The sequence below is a fragment of the Cyanistes caeruleus genome, chromosome 14 (assembly GCF_971803275.1).
Source record: "Cyanistes caeruleus chromosome 14, bCyaCae1.hap1.1, whole genome shotgun sequence".
In the NCBI taxonomy this organism is placed as follows: domain Eukaryota; kingdom Metazoa; phylum Chordata; class Aves; order Passeriformes; family Paridae; genus Cyanistes; species Cyanistes caeruleus.
In genome coordinates, this window is record NC_141714.1 from 5,110,138 (window position 1) to 5,127,077 (window position 16,940).

Genomic DNA, 16,940 nt, shown 5'->3' on the forward strand with positions numbered 1-16,940 from the left:
TGTCTCAGAGGATCTGGTCTCATGAGAAGTAGCAGCTCCATGATGTGTCTGCTTGTTTCCCTGCCTGGAGAAGCTGAGAAGGGCAAGACTCTTGACTTTATTCAAGGATAGAGCTGGTGTCAATTTTCATGTTTTAATTAAAGCATGTTTGCTCAATTCTTAAGTCAATGGCAGCAGCCATATGACCTCACAACAAGACATTCACGGTCAGATCTTTTTCTTGTTGAAACAGATTGTAAAATTGGGCACATTGATTATTCATCAAATCAAGGAATTCCTCAAACTGAGCCTGTGCTTTGGGCTGGCCATGTGCATAATTCCATTTCTATTTAGCATATGCGCCTGAGGGAGACTTTTCAAAAGCTGGGAGCACAGGATGCTTTACAGCTCCTTACACCTATGGAAATTCCCCCAGCAATGTCCTGAATAGTGAATTCACTATCCTGAATGGATAGTGAGCTCTGGGTGCATTTATCAATAACAGGGTTTCTTTATTTAATGTAAAGTGGCTGCAGCTGCAGTCCTTCAAGTGAGGTATTTCCTCTACACTGTACCCAAGGGTAATGAACTCTAAACTTGAACAGGTACAGAGAAAGATGACCAAGGGAATGAATGGCCTGTTTCATGAGTGACTGGAAAAGCCTGGCCTGTAAAAGTTGCCAAAAAAGGTGAGGAATATAGTTGCTTTCTTTGGTACAGCAAGGAGTTAAGTACCAGAGGGGAAGGAAAAAGTCACATTGGAAGACAGCATTTCCACAAGTACAGGTGGGTACAAATAAATCAGGCATAATTAAATCAGTTAATAATCAGCCTAAAAATAGATTACTCCAAGAAGGTCTGTAAAAGTCTTCTACTAAAGGCAAAGGAGACACAGGTGTTAACTGCCTTTGAGATGGTGTTTGGACAGTTTATGAAAAGGAGGGTATGATATGGTGTCTGCAGTGGAGGGGGCTCATTCTCAAGGGCTGGGAAATTCTGCAGCTCTTTACTGTGACAGCCAGTATCTGGTAGAGATATTTAAGCTAAAATGTTCTCTCTTGATCTTTGAATCAGAACTAATTAAACTTCTCAGTGGGGGCTGGGAGAAAAAACTGAAAATACAAGTGCCTTGCAAACTTGCTTCACTATTAAAACAGGCAGCAAAAGATTGTCAGCCACATCTGGCAACAGCAACTGTGGGGGATGCTAATATCTATCCCATTCCTAGTAATTTTTTTGAAATACCAACACAGAACAACACTACTTAATAAAACTGCATAATTTCTCTCCCTTTAAGCACAGCTGAAGCCAGCTGAAGAGTTGCTTTGGAAACCGTAAGTCTTGTTGTGTGGTGTCCCTTTCCCAAGTTTTGGCGTGAGAGACACGGATTCTGGGATGCTCCCCAGGCTCACACCAGCACCATGGGGGCTGTGAATGAAGGAGATTGCAAAGACCCGGCCAAGTGTGTTTATTGCAGCCTGGGCATCACCATGCTGCCATTGATTGCTTCTGGGCTCTGATATTGGAGCTGGCCTCTGAGTGAATGTTGTCCCCCTGATGTAATGGTTGGGTGTTGAGATGATCACATAAAAGCATCTAATGCCTGCAGGAAAGGAAGGTCTGGAGTCTTCATGGATGCTGGATAGAAATCAGCTCAACGTGCACAGAGGCAAAGGGAAATGGCCCAGGTGTCAACACCTCTGGACTGAAATGACTGTGGCTGGTAATGTTTTCTCGGGGCACTGTGTTGAGGGTGAAAGCTCCAATGGCGTCTGACCAGTGTGGTTGTGCTCTCCATGCACATGGCTTTCTGCAGGGAGAGGTGAAATGTTTTAGCTTGCATCAGCAGGATGAGGAAACTGCACTTCCTTAAGAGTGGTTTTTGGGTGCTCCCTCCCCACCTATCTGTGTGTGGCATTTAGACAAATGAGCACTTGCAGGGAGCATCCTTCACTGGGGATTTCCAGGTTGGTTCTGCAGGAACCTTTTAACCGTGTTTGCTGCTGTCTAACTTCTTCTTCTGAAGATAAAGACTCTCAGTCCTAGCCCAGATCTCTGAATTTCCTTTTACAACAGAAATCAAGCAGGGACAGAGATGCTTGAAGATGACAACCAGGAAGTAATTTAAAAGTGAAAGAGGAGCATTACTCTACAAGCTAGCAAACCTTGTACAGGATTCTACTTGCTGATGACAAAAATCATTTGGCCTGATCCCATGGTCTCAAGTGGAGAAGCAGCTTCATCCTGAAGTGCCTCTCTGTGCTTAAGTTCAGTTTAGTCTGTAGGTGTGCTGGCAGGAATGCAGGAGCACTGGAAGATTGCTGTGGGATGCAGCACAGGACTTTGATTACCCAGCAGAAGTTGGCTAGGACATGGTGCTTAAGATGCATCCTAGTTACTCTGTGATAAAAAGACAACTGCAAAGACCTTGTCTGGCTTAGGTTCCTAATTAAAAAGTGTTGGTTTTGCAGTGGGAAGAGATATAATCAATGTAAAAAGTTAAAAAGCATTCCTATGGTCCAAGCAGTGACTTGTACAGCGTGTGGACACCAGGAATGTGCCTACACAGAATGTGCTGTATGGTCTTAGAGGAGAGCATCTTTCATCTCTTGGTCATGCTGATTTTGGGAGATGAGATAGTTATTTTTTTAATTAAAGACTTAGTCATGTTTTAAATCTACTTATGGATGTATTTTTGATTCAATGACTTAATTCTATAAAACTAGTAATCAAGAGCATGCGTGTAGGGACATTTCTGGGTTTTATAGCTCAAGTTCCTCTCACGCATTAGTTGCTTTTAAAACTGCAGGTCCTACTTTGTTAATGAACTGGTTTTGATGTCTGCATACATGCAGGTTCTCTGATTACAGTCTTATCTTCAAGACTGTTGTATAAAAAAAAATTAAATAAATTCAAATACATACGTTTGTTCAGACACCTCAGCCATTTCACAGCCAAAGCACCATCATGAAACCAGTTCAAACATAGAGTGAATAGGGATAATGTCTTGATATATCAAATTTATCAGAGAACTGAGAACAGTGGAAGACCTCAGTCTAAACATCTCCTTGGAACAAGCAGATGTTTAGATGATGGTGGGAGTCTAATGTTGTAACTCTCTAGATGTTGTGCAAAACAACTTTACATATCTGGTAGAAAAATACAGTGGAATAACAAGGAACAAAAATTATGCACCACAACTGCAGGATTTGTGAACAGAACTGTAGGTAGAAATGGATGGATTCTTCTGGTTTGTTGCCACCTGTGTAAATGAAAATATGAAAAAGCTGTTAATGAAAGATGTGTGATTTTTGGCCTGAAAGTTGTGACAGACCAATGTAATAGCTTAAACGTGAGTGAAAAGAATATTTTCATGAGGTTTGTGTGAGACAGGGTGTTTTAGAAGCTTTGGGCTGTTGTACAGAGGGCTGGATTAATTTGGTTAAATAGATCCTAATGCTTTGAGCTGCCAGGTGTGAGCTGGAGAAGGTCCTGCTGTTACATGATGTTCTGTCATAGCTCCTAGTAATAATACACCCATGGGCAGTGGATGGGGGTTTTTCCAACTGTTATTGGATATCTTCTGATTTAATAAAACAACTTCAATAGCAGCATAATGTGGTGGTTTTTGATCAGTGTACTGGAGGGGGTTTTATTGCTTAAACAGATTAAGATGCTGTACTAAAGGCCTACTAAAAACAGCAGTTCTGCCTTAACTCTAAGCTTGCATAAATTGCAGATCTCCGGTCCTCTGTCTTTATGGGAGCACTATTTCAACATAGCTGGTAGTGGTTAAAATCATTGCATGTGTCAAAGGGAATAGGATCAACAAATGAAGTGAAAAACATGTCTTTCCTTCTAGCTCATTTGGATTGTGCCATGTGGGACCATATGTCACTTGACCTTTATTTCCTTCAGCTAAATAGGATCTGTTCTAATGAAAACAAGTTCAGAAAATAGATCAGATTGCAACACAGCTTTGGTTAAAAAAAAAAAATCAACAAAAAATCAACAGACTTGTTTAATTTCTGAAACATTTCTGTAATTGTATCTATGCATTTTGGAATACCTTCTTTTCTATGGCTACATTTTTCTGCTACATATACATGGAAATTTGAGGTTATAGGTGCATAAAGAAATACTCTCTTAAGTAACTTGCATTTTATATGGGCAAAGTGGTTGAGCAGAGCCCTGTGATTAAAATCCATGTGTTTAGATTATTAAAGATATTTCTATTGTGGGATTCTGTAGTTCAGGAGCTCCCAACAGTTCTGTAATTGAGTATACAAGTTGCTGACTGCCCAAAGCTACAAGTGTGACATGAGATGGAGCAGTGCCTTATCTCCTGAACTGTAAGAATAATAGAAAAATAGGCAGACTTTCCTGGATTTAGAAGTTGCATGATTTTTTGAAACAAAAATGCTTCTTTTCTGTCTGTTTTTAGCCTACTTCATTCCACTTTTCTATCAAATTTATCATTGTCATAAAAACAAACCAACAAAAAACAAGCCCTGATGCTGTATTAATGATTTAAGACTGCAGAAGGGACTACATAGCTCTGAAGTCCTAAATAGCTGGATAAGTTCTGCCAATCAGTTTTTCCTGGTAGGAAGAAGTCTTTTCCAGAAGAGAAACCTTGTGGTTTTCAGTTAGGGGAAATACTGTATAAAACAAAAATGGTGTAATCCCACAGACACATCTGCAGAGGCTGCATTGCCTCTGGATATGCTCTTTCCTGTCCATAAAAAAGCTGCTGTGGAATTTTTCACCTGTTCTTTAGAGTGCTGTTGAGTCCAGAACAAGCATAGTGTTTCTGGGGGGCAGAACCCATCTTTTAAATGCTGTGTATGAGCGTCATTATCTGTCTTTAACATCCTGCTGAACTGCTCTGATGCAGATAATTATGTTCATGGGATGGAAGCTGTCACCAGTCATAAATACCTGCTGTTTTGGTGAAATGGATAATGCAAGCTTTTATGCAAAACAAAGATCTCAAAGATGTGTGTGATGCTTATGGGCTGCTCCTAAACTGGTGGGAAGCAATTGAAATGTCCACAGAAGTGTAATTAGTGGCATTGCCTTGACTCAGCTGTTGTCAGGTTAGAGCACAAAAAGGTGAAGCTTGCTTGTCATCTGCCTTTCAAAAAAGCAAATAATTCACAGCACAGTCTGATCTGGAAGAGTTGTGAAGTCCAGCTGGAGGCAGTTGCTCGTGGGGTACCACGAGTGAGTGATGGGCCCAGTAGTGTCCTTCATGCCTGAGCTGGATAAGGACAGAGTGACCCCTCGGCAATTTTGCAAAGGATACAAAGTTGAGAGGAGTGACTGGTGCACCAGGTGGTTTCACTGCTGTTCAGGGGACTGGGACAGGCTGAGAAATGGGCTTAGAGGAATCTCAGGAAATTCAACAGGGGAAAATGCAAAGGCCTGCAGCTGGCAGGAGTAACCCCATGTACCAGCACCAGCTGGAAAGCAGCTTTGCAGTTAAAAGACACATCCTGGTGGATGCCAAGCTGACAGAGAGCAAGTATTTGTGGGAAAGGAGGCCAGCACCCTCCTGGGATGCTTTGGGAAGATCTCTGACAGCAGATCAAGGGAGGTGACCCTTCCTGTTGGCTCAGCCCTGGTGAGTTTGCATTGGGAGCACTGTGTCCAGGACTGGGCTCCCCAGAACGAGACACACACTGGTGTGAGTCCAGTGAAGAGCCATGGAGGTGAAGGGATTGAAGCATTTTACACACAAGGAGAGGCTGGGAGAGCTGGGATTATTCAGCCTGCAAAAAAAGGAGGATTACCCATATGCATAATGAATGCCTGATGGTGGGAGAAATAGAGATGGTGGAAGCACACTCTTCTCATTGGTGTTCAGTGAGGCAATAAACACAAGGCAATAAACAATGAAACAAGCAGTAAACACAAATTGAAATATAGGAAATTAAACAAAAGATGTTTTTCTTTCTCTGAGAGTCACTGAACATGAGGTGGTGACTCAAAGAGACTGTTGAGTGACCATTCTTGGAGCTATTCAAAATTCTCCTGAACAAAGAGATCCATCTACTCTGTCTGACGCCGCTCTGTGCAGAGGATCCAGAGGTACCTCAGCCACTCTGTGATTCTGCCTGGATACAGCCATGTGCCTAAACCCTCCTGTGCAAGGTAGCAATTGAGTAGGTGCACTAACAGCCTGAATAATCCTCTGTTAATGTGAGTAATCATCTCTACTTAGATTTACAAACAGCCCTTTATGTTCCTGAGTGACATTAGTCTATTATCCTATTGCTAATCACTCCATTTGTTAGTAAGAGATAAAACTTTAGATAAAACTTACTTCATTGGTTACCAGTTAATGAGCATTGCAATTAGAATCCTAGCAGAAGGGAACATAGCTTCGTTGTACACAATACACAATTGCAGTGACCAGTGAAATAAGAATTTCATGATATGAGCATGACATGGAGGGAAATGTGGCTGAAACCACACCCCTTAGAGTTATGGTGTGAATGACTGCTGGCATTGTATTTATTCTCTGTGATCTGCAGTGTTTTCCCCTTGGTGCCTGCAGTCTGTTGAAGAGCCTGAAGAGGAGCAAGCACTTGTTCACTAATAGGTTATTTCTTATTAAATTAAACTCAAGTGTTGCAGGAGCACTAGACTAGATGAGATCTCTTGGATTACTTTGTTTTAGGCCTTCTGCAGTGGTTCGCAACTGTTCTGCAAAACTGCTTTGTAGAAAGTGTGTGTTGCTGGGGTAGAACTCTTTGGTGCTGGGGTAGAACTCTTTGGTCCTTTGGCACTTCCCCCTTACTTGTCTGGGGAACTCTGCAGCAGGTAGGCTAAATCTGCTTAGTTTGTATTCACATAGTTGTCTTCTATGCTGTACCTTGTCAGAACACTTAGCCACTACAATTCCTTTCCTTGTGCTTGTTCCCTAAGAAACTTAGGGGGGTGGAGTGTATTGGATTTGCATGGCAAGATTTACTAGAATGATAAGTTTACTGTTTGCAGTTCCAGAAAAGGTCTCGTGGGAGAGCTGTACAAAGGTCATCTTTAATCCCTGTTTCATGGTCTTAATATCTTCTGAACTGTAGTGTTTTGCTGTGGCTGGACTAGTGCCCCTGTCATTTCTCTATTTAGATTAAGGCCAGGTTGGATGGGGCTTTGAACAACCTGGTTTAGTGGTAGGTGTCCTGCCCAAGGCAGGGGGTTGGAACTGGATGATTTTTCAGGTCCCTTCCAACCCAGACCATTCTATGATTCTATGATTTACTCAGCAGTGTGAAGTAAATTAAAATTCAGGTCTTACTGTTAATTTGTTGACTTCTGATCTTTATTTTAAATGAGTCAAGAGCACAAACCCTAAATATCTTCTTGGTCTTAAATGTCAGGTATGAATACAGTAATTCAAAGTTAGCATTTAAATGTGTTAGAGGCTTAGTTATTTGTTCTCTGTATTATCTAGGAGAGACATGGAAGTAAAACATCTGACTCTCTATTCACTGTTCAGGCATTCATAGTCATCTGTGAGTTATTAATTTCATCTAGAAATTGCCTTCTCAACAGAACTTTTTAAATAATGCTGATGAGATTGGTTTTACTGTGTGCTAAATATCATTACAGATTTGAAAACTGGGCCTGAAATTTCTTTTTATTTTTCCCCCATTAAAAAGGACCCTTCCATTTCTCTCAAATGAGGTGTTTTGCCACTATCTAAATTACATTGGCTTTTAATAACAATTTTTTTAATATAATGGCTAGATGAAAAGGGTCTTCTAGTACAAAAAAGAAATACTCAGGAAATGCATCAGATGTATATTTTTAATGTGCTCAGAAATTTTTAGAGAATCTGTAAGGTTATCTAGCTTGTATATTGTAAGCAAATACATGTACTCCCCTTTTCTTGGCAGAATTGGTTTTAACTGAACTTAGCAAAGAAAAGGCTCAAATAACTAAAATGGCAGTGAACTTTAGTAGCTTTCCACTTAGCTGAGTTGTTCTGGGAGCTATGTCTGTCTCTGTGCTTTTTTACAGCTGGGTGGCAGCATTTCTGCAGCAATTCATTTGTATCTAAATGATCTGCTCAAAGGTTTTTGGTTTTTTTGATAGATCAGTTGTTACACACTTTTTTCCCTCTCATCTGTGATTATCCTTTTTAGAGCAATATAAAACTCACCAACTATTAGTTACTTGTCTGTGATAGTGAGTCCTAATGATGCTGCTCTGAATATCAGTAGGTGCAAGATTTTACACAATGAGCAGGAATTTATAAAGCAGCACTGCAGGGACTCATCTACTCCTGTCCATTCTGTCTCCTGCTGCTTGGTGTCCTCCCTTACATTCACAGTCTGTGCTCAGGATTCCAGCTCAAACACCAGTTTGCTTCATTTATTCACACCTCTAAAGATGAGTTTAAACAGACTGCCTCAATGGTCTGAACTGATACAGTTTCTCTAATGCATTTTCCATTTATATATGCCACTGCTCACCTACATTGGTAAATTAAATCTTAATGTTCATGCTGAATTTTGAAAGTTTAAACTTTAAGCCATTGGACTTCATTATTATTTATAATAATATAGATAGGAAAGGAAGCTATAGAAGGAAAAATTTCCCACCATCATATTTACTTCATGGTGAAATGACGCATCTTTCTTAAATGCCTTAAGCTTTTATGCCCCTCATTGTAAAGTTTGCTTTTCTAGGTTATTTTTATATCTGTCCTTTGAATTCATTCTTGTGTTATTCTGCCCTTTGTGCAACTCATTTTCTGAAAGGATGTGGTTTTCCAGGAATGTTTTATTAGGTTATGTGCATAATTACTGCCATTACCCAGATTTTAACAGTTATTCTGCTTTTTATGAAGGGTGCTCCAGACATGTCCTGAGGTCAGTCTGAGCAAGTCACTGTGTCTGTGTGCTGTAATCCCGCCACCACAACCTGGAGCTTGGCTGTGTTAAAACAGGTTTAGATGGATTCTGACTGGTCTGTAGGTAATTCACATGGCCCTGTATCTTTTATTACCTGTCTTCATTTTTACAATACTGAACTTTGTGTTAGCTGCAAACTTTATTAGCAAAGGTTTTATATTTCTCATAAAAATATTCAGCAGCACTTGATCATGCCTGTTCCAGTGCCCACCCATCTCCTGGGTGAAAAAGAAGCTGAAGCCCTGGCTCTGGCACCTGTCCTGCAACCATTTTTTTGACTTGGCAGATTGGACTGCCCTTTCAAAGCCCTTCCCTTTGACTGGGAGGAGTGATGAAAAGACTACCTGCACTCCAGTGTCATTTACTGCTGCTCCCAGTGCTCTGTAATCCTTCTTGATACCTCTCAGACTGTATCTGGTGCCAACATTATATGGAATTAAATCTAACAGTTTGAAGAAATTCAAATATATGTCAGGATAGCTTGCTCTACCAGATGAGTAATCTTGTCAGCTTTACAGGTTTGTTTGAGAAGACTTAGAAAGGCATGGAAAGATTATGAAACCATGTTGACTGTCATTAAATACATTTTAGCTTCTAATTCTTTTTTGTTATGAGATTCAGAGTAACTGTTCTGTAGACTAATATGTAGTACAGACTGTAACTCCATGGGTGTCCTTGCCATTTTTACATCTTAAAACTACCCAGAGAGTCCTGCAAGCCTTGTGAAATTCATAAAAAACAGTTGTGAAATTGGTTTATTTGATTTATTAAACATTGAAATTTCACAGAAATCACAGAATATGCTGGGTTGGAAGGAACTCACAGAAAGCATCGAGGCCAGCTCCAGGCCCTGTGCAGGCCATCCCCAAGAGCCACAGCCTGTGCCCGGAGCACTGTCCAACCTCTCCGTGAGCTCTGTGGGGCTGGGGCTGTGACCGCTGTCCTGGAGAGCCTGTCCCAGTGCCCGACCACCCTCTGGATGAACGACCTGTTCCTAACATGCAGCCTAAATATCCCCTGACACAGCTTCAGCATGAAGCTGGGTAACAAGCATGAGCAAGTCGTAACTGCAACGAGGTCTGTGCTCGGTCTCTTCTCCAGGCTGGACAGACCAAGTGACCTCAGCTGCTCCTCACAAGGCTTCCTCTCAACACCATCCTTGTGGCCTCCTTTGGATGCTGTCTGACAACTTAATGTCTTTTTTGTATGGTGGCACCCCAAACTGCCCCAGCACTTGAAGTGAGGCCACCCTGGTGAAAGCAGAGCAGGACAATCCCTCCCTTGGCCATGCTGCATCTGGTGCACCCCAGACACGATGTCCCTCCTGGCTTCCAGGGCACTGCTGACTCAGTCAATTTAGAAGCCTTCTCTCTTTATCTGAGTGGTGCTTTACAGATTCATAGATGCAAATCTTTTGGATGTGCCAGTTGGAAAATGCAGAGTCTAAATGGGTTCCTCCTTCTATCACAGACAGTGATCTTTGTATATATACAATCAATACAATCTTTGTATTGTGTGTGTGATAGGCAGGACACACACAAAAAAGAGTTTAAAAAAGATCAACAACTATCTACTGTACATTTCCTTAGTCTATATCCTTTTTAGGATTTTATCAACTGCATTTAACAATAATCCATCCTACTTTAATTTTGTTCTCACTGTATTTTAAAATGCTTCATTTCCCTTAAATGTACCAATTTTATTTTCTCTAACCATATTGGCTACTGATATCTTATTGGTTTGCTTTTATTTCCTTGCTTTTAAATCCTTCTATTGGTCACACACGTTTGAACTCTTAATTCTTGTTTGGCACTGCTAGTTTTCCTGTCCCACCAGACTTACTGTATTTTATGTTTGCTTGGCTATTTTAACATCCTCTGGCAGAAGGATCAAGTTTCCAGTTTCTCTCTTTACATTAATGTGTTCATGGCTTTCTAAACCATTTGCTATTTTTGTTGTGTCTTTTTATGGCAAATAAATGACTATTAATGCTCTGCAGAAAAATACTGAATACCCACAACAAAATTGCTCAGCTGTCCTAAAAAATAATATTTCTCTTGCACAAAGACATGATTTATTTTTTCTTTTACTAATCCAGCAGGCTAGGATTGTGCTTTCAATTAAAATGGCTTAGCTGAAGTAATTAGGATTTGTTGCTGTCAGCATGGATAAACTTGATAAAGAAAGAGACTAAATTATCTCATAAGGTTTTATCTTGACTGTTTTTGTTAGCAAGTCTAGATAAATAGCTTGGAGCCATTGTTGATGAAAAGCCAGTTAGTGGCTTCAAGATACTGCTGAATGCTGCCACCATTTGTACAATATTTAATAGGTTACAAAACACTCTCCTCTCTGTGATACAGTGGTCATCCCATGGCCTGTGGCTCAAGAAAGGATACTTTGAATAATTGCTGACTTAAATGTCTTAAAGTAAACCTTTTCCTCTGTTCCCACACTGTGACTAGGATTCTTTCTGTTTTGACAAGAGGAAATTTCTGTTGCCCTTTCCTCTGTCAGGCTGGCTGCTCAGGGATACCCTCTGCTCCAGTTGCTTGCCAGGGACTCCACTGCAGAGCAGCTTTTCCTCTGTGAAATGAGGAACTCCTTTAATTCTCCTAACTGCAGCAGGTGCTGGGCAGTCCCACCTGCAGGGCTTGCTGTGTCCAGAAGTGCACCCAGTTCCGTGAGCGTGGTGGGATCCCACACCACGGCAGCTGTGGGTTTCCCTGGGTGGGCTGTGAGTGATGTCACGGGTCAGAGTGTAAATTCATGGCATTGCATCAGGAAGATGCCTGGAGCAGACTTGGAAAGGTGAGGGTGGCCCCTGTGGACTCAGGAATAGCAGCCAGGTGGTGTGGGATGGGCAGGAGGGTCCCATGGGAACACTGGGCAGTTTGCAGGCCAATGGGAACAGATAGTGTGGAATAACTGCTCAGAACTTGATGTCCATGCTATGTGCATTTCAGATTGTGGGGGGTGTTTTTGGTTGTATTTTTTTTAAAAAAACTTCGGATTTGCTCTAGCCTGGGTTTGTGATGCAGCTGGAGTGAATTTCTAGGTCATGTTCAGCTGAAAGGGATTCAATTCCCATGCTCTGAGATGCTACAGTATGCATCAGAGCAGTCTGGAGAGGGGTGTTTGTGAGGTTCAGTTCAGAAGTGCACTCCTGTGTCCAGTGAAGCACAAAGGTGTTCCCAGTAAAGTTCCTTGGCACTTCTGCAGTGTGCATGATTAGCAGGACTAATTTCTCAGGCTACAGTAGATATCTCTAGTAACTCTGTGTGGCAATTACTGTGAAGTACTGAGACTACTCTGAAGCTCTTTCCGTCAGGTCCAAGTTAAATTGGAGTTTTTATTTTGTTTTTTGTATTTGTATTGTTATTTGAGTTCATGAAACCAAATTGCACGAGCATGACGTATCTGGCTGTTGGATGAAAGTTCCCCCAGTTTGTATTCTAAACCCACAGCAATTAATCTGCTTAAAACCATACATGCTTCATTAGTATCTTGTATATATGTTATCCTCAGGCCTATTCCTATACAGCATCACATCCACCATTCTCTTATAATACACCTTAGCTCCCAGCCATTGCACCAAGAAATGCATTATTCACAGGCAGAGTAATTGTATGAGTTATAACTGAAGGATGCAATGGATCCTTTACACAAATGTTATTTCTTGTTTCCTTTTCCATAGCAAATGAGTTCTTGCCTTCAGGAATGTGTGAGAACAAGAGGCAGGCACTGGTAATAGTGCAATAAACTGGCCTTAGAGCTCTCAATCCGAGACTGGCTCATGCTTATAATTCACCATGAGAGCTGCCATCCTGCTGTAAAGGTGAGATCTGGGTTAACCCCAGCTGGCTGCCAGATCACACCCAGCCCCTTTCTCACTCACCCTCCTCAACAGGGCAGGGGTGAGAAAGAAGAAGCAGCTGGCAGGTGAAGGTAAGGACAGGGAGGTCACTCACCAGTTACTGTAGTATCAATTATTATTTCTACTTCTTCACTAAGGGAAGTGATGGAATGAATATAGAATATTTTACTGAAGAATTGGAGGTGGAAAGTATCAATATTCTCAATGGTTTGCAAATATTTTAAATTGACTACATCACAAAATCCTAACCCAAATATGAAAAATCCAAAATCCTTTGTTGAATAATGGACTTCTTATCCATAAATTAAAGGACTTAATTAAAGTCCAAAAACAGACTGTTTATCTATAAATAACAGGGCAGGTGACTGGTCTTTCCTGCACCTTTGTGTGAGGGAGAATCTTCCTGAGGACAGGGCTCTGAATCACTGATGCTGTTTTGCCTTTCAGAGTTGCTCAGTCATGGGTGTTTGAAAAGTTTTTACTGATTAATATTTTTCTTGTTTAAATTTTTTGTCCTGTTTTTGATGATAGAACTTTCACTGTTGTCACAGGCTCTTTATGCAGTGACTCCTGTTATGAGACATCTCATGGTAAAGTCTTGGAGCTACCACTGGGTAATCCTGCTTCTCAGACTGACCATTTCACTTTAATGGGAGAAGCACTTTATCTCATCCAAACTTGTCTCGTTTCAGGCTGCTACAGGGTATCCTTGCATCTCTATATGAGAAATTTCAAAGAAATAAAAAGTAAGTGGGAGTTCCTCTTGCTGACAATTCAAAAATCAGGGCGGTAAATTTTATTTTAGTGATGTGGTTATAAAACCAGAATAAATTTACAGGGGAAAAAAAAGCATCAAACAAAAGCAGCTGTTCTGCAGAGAATATGCTTGTCATTAAGCTGTTACCTCACATTGTGTTTCTCTGCAGTGCCTTCTGGCAGCATCTCAGTCCTCTGCTTTTGGGGCTCTGTCTTTTAAAATGTATTCTGCTCTGGTACCCCTCTCTAATTGCACTTGAACGTTATCAGGATGCTGTTGAGCACTAATGAGTCTTCAAAGAAGTATGTAGGGACTTTCACTTCCCTTTTGTTCATGCTAATTAAGTTAGGGAAATTTTATATTGTGCCTTGATTAATTCTGGGAATTTGTAAGAATGCAAATGAACATTGTTTATCTGGGGCTGAGTTATCTTTTGATATGCAAACACACTTTGATATGCTGATTTTCATTAACACTATTACCTTCCTCTTTGGGAAGGACTTTGAATTACAATTACAATTCCATCCAATTCTGCACAGAAGTTGTGACTTCTGCTGCTCATGTCTTATAATTGGATACAAATTCCATAGTGTAGAAGTTATCTGAACAAATTTCTTGTTAGTCTAGCAATATCAGGAATTTAATCTTGTTTTCTCTAAGTCAAACTCTGATCTATGCTAATTAAACAGATGACCGATGTGGTTCTGGATTCTTCCACAGCTATCATGGTCACAGGGTATACAGAGATGGCATTCTGTGGGCCTTGATTGTGGCTGGTTTTACTCAATTATGCCTAAATCTAAACTTTTTTTTTAAGGAAATCTTTAAGTAAAATAGTCTGTAAGCGAATAAACAGTTTTACAAATGCTATATTTAGCATAGATTTGTTTTTTTCATGAATTGTCAGGAGCTCTGAAGGGGATCTCTTAACTGCTTTTTCTGAACAGATAAGACAGAATTTATATATAAAAAACAGGCAGTCAGTATCTTTGTAGCTTCTTTGCATTTGCATGGTGCTTCTCACTGAAAACACATATGGAGGGCTCTTCATGATGCTATTTTTATTCTTGGTTTGTCTCTTAGTATATGTTGAGTGTTCTATTATAGAGCACAGAGCTAGATAATGTGCTCAAGTGTTGTGGATATAATAAAGAAGGATCCCTTTAAGCTTTTGCTTTCTAATTATATGTTGGTTTAGCCCACAATGTGTCCAGACATCTCTTCCTTATTCTGAAAGACACCCTAAACACTAGAAAGTGCCAAGCAAATTAAAGCACCCCATCTCAGTAAACAACCACATGGCAGAGTCCATATGTTCTAAAATTAGGCATATCTATGTTTAAAACAATATATTAATTCTGCTGCTAGAAAGGGAAATCAAACCAATTCCCTTGTGTGGAAAGAATCGTGTTGCATTTTGAATGACTATTTGCATAATTATCGCTTCTTGTGATATTTTTCAATTTAGTCTTTTGAAGCAAACCCTGGAAGAGTATTTGCCCTAAAATAATTGTATCACAGACTTTAAATGCAAGCTGCTTTTAGTGATGCTGGTGTACCTTTTAAGCTGCCTCAAGTTAATGCGCTGCCCCCAAATGAACTCTGCATTTTGTATGAGGAAGTGAAATCCAAGCTTTGTCTGCTTTACGGAGGTGACCTGCTGCAGATTATGCTTTGGGACGTGCGTGATTCCCCAGGCATTCCTCTCTGCTGCCCTTCAGTCCTGCTGTTCTATGTCCTTGCTAGCCTTAGGCAGGGTTTCCTACATTTATAGGGAGCAAAACCGCTGACCCAGGGACCCAAGGCAGGGGCTGAGTCTCCTTGTGTTTCTGGGGGTTTGTGACAAAGCTCATGAAATGTTGCTCACTGTGTGTTCAAAGGAAAGTGCTACATCTTTGTAAGAATTAGGGGTTAGTTACATTTGAGACATGGAGATTTCCCAGAGAATGAATCTCTACCAAACCTCAGTGATTGCAACTCAAAGCAGTGAGAATTACGAATTTGAATCATTATTTTGTCCAGTTTAGCAATTAAGAAGGATGTTACACTTGGATTTATTTTATTCTCATTCTTTAGGAAAACAATTTTCTGGCTGTAGGACAGATGAATCCAGTGGAGAGCAAGGCAAGTTTGGTCAGAGCAGCTGATGCCAGTGAGCAAGACCTGTGTTCTGGGTTTAGTAAAAACCTGCCCAGTACTTTTAAATAATGTCTACATGTTCCTGCCTGTAAGCCTTAGCAAAGCGTAGGGAGAAATATTTTGTGAGGTTTTTTTTTGACAAGTTCTATTGCTGTGACTTCAGTGAACAGAATCTACCTTTCACAAGCAGGCGTTTTAGCCCTGCTGCCCCTTGTCCTGTCTTGTGTTAATATTCAACTCTTAGGTAGGAAAAGTCTTGAAAGGCTTTAGTTTTTCAAAACACATAAACCCTTGAAGTAAAATACCATATGCATCTACTTGGCTGCATTGGTGCAAAGTGTTCTCATCGTGAGCTGAGCCTCTGTTGTCACCCTGCTGGCCAAGGTCAGGCAGCAGTGATGGTGCCAAGCTCTTTCCTCTGGCCTCTCTTAGCCTGAGTAGCAAATCTGACATTCTGAGCAGATGCAGCTCAGATACCAAAGTAGCAGAGCAGTGGTTTATGCTGGGACAGGAGGATTCAGAGAAGGGGTTAGCTAGAATCTCATGGAAATGGGGAATTAATGGTATTGTGGTTTGTCCTCTGATGGTGCTTAACACCCCAAACTGAGAGCTCTGCTCCTTGTCCTGAGCTGCTGATATGTTTCTGTATTGTGTTTGTGTGGCAAGGTTTTTTGGTAGTTGGGAGGTTACAGGGATGACTTCTTTAGAAGCTGCTGGAAGCTTCCCCTGTGTCCCATTCTCCCATTTTTTCTGTACTCTGCTCTGTGTATTAATTCAGGGCAAGTAAGGAATAACCCACTGGCCGGTTACTGAGTCTGACTTTTGTAACTCCTGCCTTCCCAAGACTTTGCAAAGGAGTTGAGGGTTCTGTGCTTGACAGGGGACAAACAGGAAAACATCTGCTCTGATCTCTCAGATAGGTGATGCTGTCATGAAAAATGCCATTGCTGAAATATTGCTCACACTCTGACACATCTCCCTTCAGAACTGTCGAAGTTTCTAAGATAATGACTCACAAAGAGTGCTAGATTGCTACATGTTTGTACTTCGAGTATACCTTCTAAGATGAAATTGTTTCTGCAAACAAAGTCCTTCTTAAAATGTTAAGGCATCATCTGTAAATTGACAGATTCACTGAGCTGGCAAAGCACTCACAGAGAGCAGCACAGAGGCACCCCAGTGTTCATCTTGCACCCAGTCACTTCAATCATGCTGGTGTAAACCACAAGAATTGCTTGAAATAATGTGGAGCTCTTCTTCAAAA